General features: G+C 43.0%; 1 pseudogene across 1 annotated transcript; it reads left to right on the top strand.

The window, feature by feature from the left end:
- Window positions 1–1,008: 1,008 nt before the first annotated feature.
- LOC308557719 (polypeptide N-acetylgalactosaminyltransferase 11 pseudogene) lies at window positions 1,009–4,301 on the top strand (annotated as a pseudogene). The gene has a single exon. The product of its transcript is annotated as a polypeptide N-acetylgalactosaminyltransferase 11 pseudogene (transcript).
- Window positions 4,302–6,104: the final 1,803 nt, after the last annotated feature.

Genomic DNA, 6,104 nt, shown 5'->3' with positions numbered 1-6,104 from the left:
GCACTCCCCCTGCTCTCATTTTGTCTATACCCCCATGCTTTTGTCTGGTGATCCAAGCCTGGGGGAGTCCCAGCTGAGACCCCCTGGGTAGAAAGCTTCTCCCCTGTCTCCTAGCTAACCTGACAACCTGGGAGTGGTGCCCTCCCAGCAGCACCACTGTGGCTCAGAGGCCTCATCTGTATTCAGGCAGGGGAGCCACAGGCCAGGGCAAGAAATTCCAAGGCTCATCTGAGACCCTGGGAGGCCTGTTCTCTGGACCTTGACCTGTAAGGAGGGCAGAGCCCTTCCCCGTGACCTGAGTCTGTTCCCTCTCTCCATAGGGTTGTGCTCAGTTAGCAGGGTGCTCCTTCTGCTGGCTGAGCCCTGGCGCCTGCTCTGGATGCACATAGTTGCGGGGCCCAGGCTCTGACACTTCTCCAGCTACACAAGCTGATACAGGGCTGTCCCTTCAAGACATTTCCACTGAACACTATTAATAGAGATAGAGCTGACTCCCAGCTTTTATGTGATATCATAAAGCTGCCTGCTGGGGGAAGGGTGCCATTGTGAGCAGTCATCTCTCCTTCAGGCCCTCAGTTCACATCCAGCTCACTACTTACCAGGCCTCTAATGTCCCAAAATGCTTAACAGGCAGATGCAAGATGATAAGACAGAGAGAGGTGGACTGAAAACCTGCTGGGGGCTGGGCAGGCACAGGGCTCACTGGAATATTCTTTAATGGAACCCACTGAGCCCAGGCCGCTGAAACGGCCCCTACAGAAAAGGCAAAAGGCTGAAATCAATCTGAAGCTGCAGCAGGACAGAGCCTGGGGAACTAGAATCAGAGGGCAGGGTAGGGACTGAGGAGCTGGCAGTGGAGCAGAGACGCTTTGTTTGTTTTTTTCTCTTTTTAAATTTTAGGAAAAGAGAAGGGGGGGGGATTATTTGTTTTTTTCTCTTTTTAAATTTTATTATAATTTAAAAAAATTTTAAAAACATTTTTTAACTTTTTTTTTTTTTTTTATAAAAGAATTGTTTTGCTTAGCTTCTTTTTGTTTTAACATTTTGTTTGGGTTATTTGCTTTGTTTTGTTTTATCCTCGCTTCTCCTATCAAGACTTTATTGATATCCCTGCTTAATGGCTGGGATTTTATCATTATAACTAAGTTTACTGCTTTCCTCTATAGTTTCCCCCAAATCTCTTACCAGACTCCCTCCATGCCTGGGCTCTATCTCTCTCTCTCTCCTCTTGATCCATTGGCATAACTTTTTTCCTTCTTCTTCTTCTTCTTTCTTTTCTTATCCTCCCTTCTGTCTTCCTGTCTTTTTGTTCAATTGTTAGTTTCTCTTATTCTCTTCATTCTATTTTTATTTTCTCATTTTCAACTATTATCCTATTCCTACTCTCTCCCTTAATTGTTTGCTGGCCCTCCTTTCAGAATCTTTTCTCTGCCTCTATTGTCTCCCAGAAGCTTCTCTATTTTTTACATTTTAGTTGATTATTAGTTTTTAAATTTTCATCACTATTAACAATATACTTCTAAGTGTTACTTTTTTTCTCTTTTTTTAAAGATTTGTGTGTGTGTGTGTGTGTGTGTGTTCTCCCTTCACTCTCCCAGTTCTATTTCCATGTGGGTTGTTCTCATTGTGACTGTCAAGATATTTTGTAAGATACCCCTTCCTTCCTTCCTGGAAGTTTAATTGGGTATTGTCCTGCCTGGTCAGCACCCGTACAACAGCTTACATGATAAGGTTGGGGCTGAGACACACACACAGCCAACCTGAGAGGAGGGTCCTCCCAAGGACTGGTCAACAACACTCTAGACCCAACCACAATAGGAGAACATAAACCACAGAAGGGGCACCCACAAGAGGGACACGCCTAGAGCAAAGAACACAGAAGTATAAGGAAAACACACCTCTGGGCTCCACTGGACTCACAAGACAAAATCTAACCCCACATAACTGGGAGGCAGAAAATATATCTCATATATAGATACAAACACTACGACCTACCAAAATGGGAAAACAAAGAAAAAAACCCCAAATTAAAGAAGAGGAAACATTGACAGAAAAAATGGTTGATGAGATGGAGTTAAGCAAGTTATCATAAATGGAGTTCAGAGTATGGATGATGAAGATGATCAAGAAACTTAATGAGAAAAACAAGGCAATAGAGGATAAGATCGAAGACCTTAGTGAAAACATTAAAAAAGAGATACATAACAAACAAAAATCAGACAGAAATAAAGAATTCTGTATCTGATATCAGGAATACACTGGAAGGAATTAAAAGCAGGCTCAATGAAGCAGAGGATAGAATAAGTGACTTAGGAGACAAGGTAGAAAAAATCACTCTATCAGAGCAGCAAAAAGAAAAAGCACTTAAAGAGCATGAGGAGGGTCTAAGGGAGCTTTGGGACAACATAAAGAGAAACAACATTCGCATTATAGGAGTGCCAGAGGGGGAAGAAAGAGAGCAAGGGATAGAGAACTTGGTGGAGGAAATAATGACAGAAAACTTCCCTAGGCTGGTGAGGGAGAAAACCACACAAGTTCAGGAAGCACAGAGGGTTCCAAACAAAAGGGACCCAAAGAGACCCACTCCAAGACACATCATGATTAAAATGGCAAATGTCAAGGACAAAGAATATTAAGGGCTGCAAGAGAGAGACAAGCAGTGACCTACAAGGGAACCCCCATAAGGCTGACAGCGGATTTCTCAACAGAAACTCTTCAGGACAGAAGGGAGCAGCATGAAGTTCTCAAAGTGATGAAAAGCAAGAACATGCAACGAAGATTGCTTTATCCAGCAAGGCTCTCATTTAAAGTTGAAGGTGAAATAAGGAGCTACCCAGACAAAAAAAAAAGCTAAAGAATTTCAGTGCCACCAAACCAGCACTGCAAGAAATGCTAAAAGGACTGCTTTAAGAAAAAGAAGGAATAGTGAGAGAAAGGTACATCAGCATAAAGGGGAAAAATGGCATTAAATAAGTTTATATCAATAGTAACCTTAAATGTAAATGGAATAAATGGGCCAATCAAGAGACACAGGGGAGTCCGACCTGGGCTGTGGCGGGAGGGACGATGCCACAGCCTGCGCTTCTGAAGGCCGGGACCCTGCTTTGCCGGCGCCGGGGTTCACCAGAGGATCTTTCTGGGATTTTTACCTTCATCTTGAGGACCTGGTGGGGTTCCTGGAGGTAAAGCCCATAAAAGTGTGCCTGCCCCCCCAAGACTGCATCCCTGGAGTTTCTAACTCTCGTGCCCGTTCACATCCAGCCTCCAGCACCAGTTTATGGCTCCAGCAGCTTTGCTCCAGGAAACTGAAAATGGCCCTTCAGCTATGCTAGGTCTATAATGGGAAGCGTCACAGTTCAGCATTTCTGTTATGGATGCCTTTTTACATCTGCGACCTGGACAGTTTTGCTTTTTGTTTATTTCAACTTCAGTGAAGTGACTCAGCCACTTAAGAATGTGCCCATCAAGGGGTCTGGGCCCCAAGGACCATTCCCCAAAAAATTCTATCCCCATTTCACTCGAGGCCCAAGTCGAGTATTAGATTTACAGTTCAAAGCAAACAAGGTTGACGATGTGGTGGATCCTCATATTGAAGATGCAGGAAAAGGCAACGTGAAATTCTCTTCTGAATTGGGTATGATTTTTAATGAACATGACCAGGAGCTGAGGGACCTGGGGGATCAGAAGCATGCCTTCAATATGCTGATTAGCAACCCCTTGGGCTACCACAGAGATGTGCCAGATACAAGGAACGCAGAATGTAAAGACAGACATAGCCGACGGATCTGCCAGTCGCTAGTGTTATTTGTTTCTACAATGAAGCCTTGTCTGCTTTGCTGAGGACTGTGCACAGCGTCCTGGACCGCAAGCCTGCCCGGCTTCTCCACGAAATCATCCTCGTAGATGATGACAGTGACTTGGATAATTTGAAAGGAGAACTGTATGAATTTGCCCAAAAACACCTCCCTGGAAAAATTAAAGTAATAAGAAATACAAAGCGTGAGGGATAAATTCGAGGAAGAATGATTGGAGCAGCCCACACAACAGGAGAAGTCCTGGTGTTCCTGGACAGCCACTGCGAAGTGAATGTGATGTGGCTGCAGCCCTTGCTGGCTGCCATCCGCAATGACCGGCGGACAGTCGTGTGCCCGGTGATTGACATCATCAATGCAGACACGCTGGCCTATAGCTCTTCCCCTGTGGTGCGTGGAGGGTTCAACTGGGGGCTGCACTTCAAATGGGATCTTGTTCCCCTTTCTGAGCTCGGAGGACCAAAGGGAGCTACAGCACCAATAAAGTAAGATTCTCCTGTGTATCAGAAAATCCCCACCAGTACTTCAAAGGAGATAGAGCATTTTAAAGATAATTCCTTCTCTGCAAGCAGCAGAAGCGTTGGCTTAATTTGTCCATTAAAACTCAGAATGCTTACTGAATTTTATGCACTCTGCAAGTCCTGAGGACAGATTTATGAAGTTGTCTGTGCTCTCAAGGATTTGTAACTTAGTGCGAAAGGCAGACAGAATCAGCAGTATCCTGCGGTACGCTGCGTGGGATACCTTAGGGGGTTCCCTGTGCTGCGCTGTTTTACTACCTTCAGTTCTTTGCTAGTATGAATGGTGCTGTGAAGATCATTTGATATGCAAGTTCATCTACAACCAGGATTTTCAGGATGGATTCCTAGTGTATGAATTGTTTTCATGTCTCATCCATATTATCCAATATTATAAATCTGCTATTAAATGTTATTTCTCATGTCAGTTTCAAAGGTTGCCTGTATTTCTACTTTTTAAAGTCCTTGGACCTTCTCTTCTTAAACATTGTAAAAAATAGCAGATGTAAAAAGCACACATATGTGCACAAATTTAATGGTTATAATGTGGACACCTGTGCAACTACTACTCAGGTCCACAAACAGCACCAGATGCTCATCTCCCCTTCTGGTGACAGCCCTGCCCTCGTCCCTAGAGTGTCAGTGCCCTGACCTGGTGATCAGTTCCTTGTTTTCCCGTGGCGTCCACCACCGTGTACGCATCTCTAGCAATACAGTTTAGTTTTGCCTGATGATGGGCTTCATAAAAATGAATCCATGGGACTCATAATTTTGTTGTCTTCTTTTACTCGGCATTGCCTTAAAGATGCATCTGCTTTGTAGTATATAGCTATAGTTGACTTGTCATCATTGCTGTATAATATTCTGTTTCATTAAAATATAACTTATCCAAAAAAAAAAAAAAAAAAGAGAGAGAGACAGGGGAGCTGAATGGATAAGAAAACAGGACCCAAATATTTGCTGTCTACAAGAAACCCACCTGAGCGCAAAAGACTCACACAGGCTAAAAGTGAAGGGATAGAGTAAAATATTCCATGCAAATGGAAAAGAAAGCTGGAGTAGCAATTCTTATTTCTTTTTTTTCTTTTCTTTTTTTATTTATTTATTTTTAATAAATATATCTTTATTGATTTCAGAGAGAGGAAAGGAGAGGGAGAGAGAGAGAGATAGAAACATCAATGATGAGAAAGTCATTGATCGAGCCCGCAACCCAGGCATGTGCCCTGACCGGGAATAGAACCCCGATCGCCTGGATCCCAGGTCAACGCTCAACCGCTGGGCGCAATTCTTATTTCTGACAAAACAGACTTCAAAATAAAGACCACAACAAGGACAAAGATGGTCACTACATAATACTAAAGGGGGAGGAAATAACCCTTATAAACATTTATCACCCAATATAGGAGCACCTAAGTATATAAAAAAATTTCTTGGTGGACTTTAAGGGGGAGATTGACAGCAACACAATCATAGTGGGGGACTTCAACACCCCACTGTCAGCATTGGACAGATCATCAAGACAAAAAACAACAACAGAGAAACACAGACCTTAAATGACTCAATAGATCTAACGAATTTAATTGACATTTACAGAACATTTTTGTCCAACAGCAGCAGAATACACATTCTTCTCAAGTGCACATGGAACATTTTCAAAAATAGACCACATGCTAGGGCACAAGGCAAGTCTCTACAAATACAAGAAGATTGAAATCATATCAAGCATCTTCTCAGATCACAATGCCATGAAACTAGAAATCAACCACTATAAAAA

The sequence above is a fragment of the Miniopterus schreibersii genome, assembly GCF_964146895.1.
Source record: "Miniopterus schreibersii genome assembly, chromosome: 5".
Lineage (NCBI taxonomy): Eukaryota > Metazoa > Chordata > Mammalia > Chiroptera > Miniopteridae > Miniopterus > Miniopterus schreibersii.
Note: the sequence above shows the minus strand (reverse complement) of the source record. Positions and strands in the feature narration are given on the sequence as shown.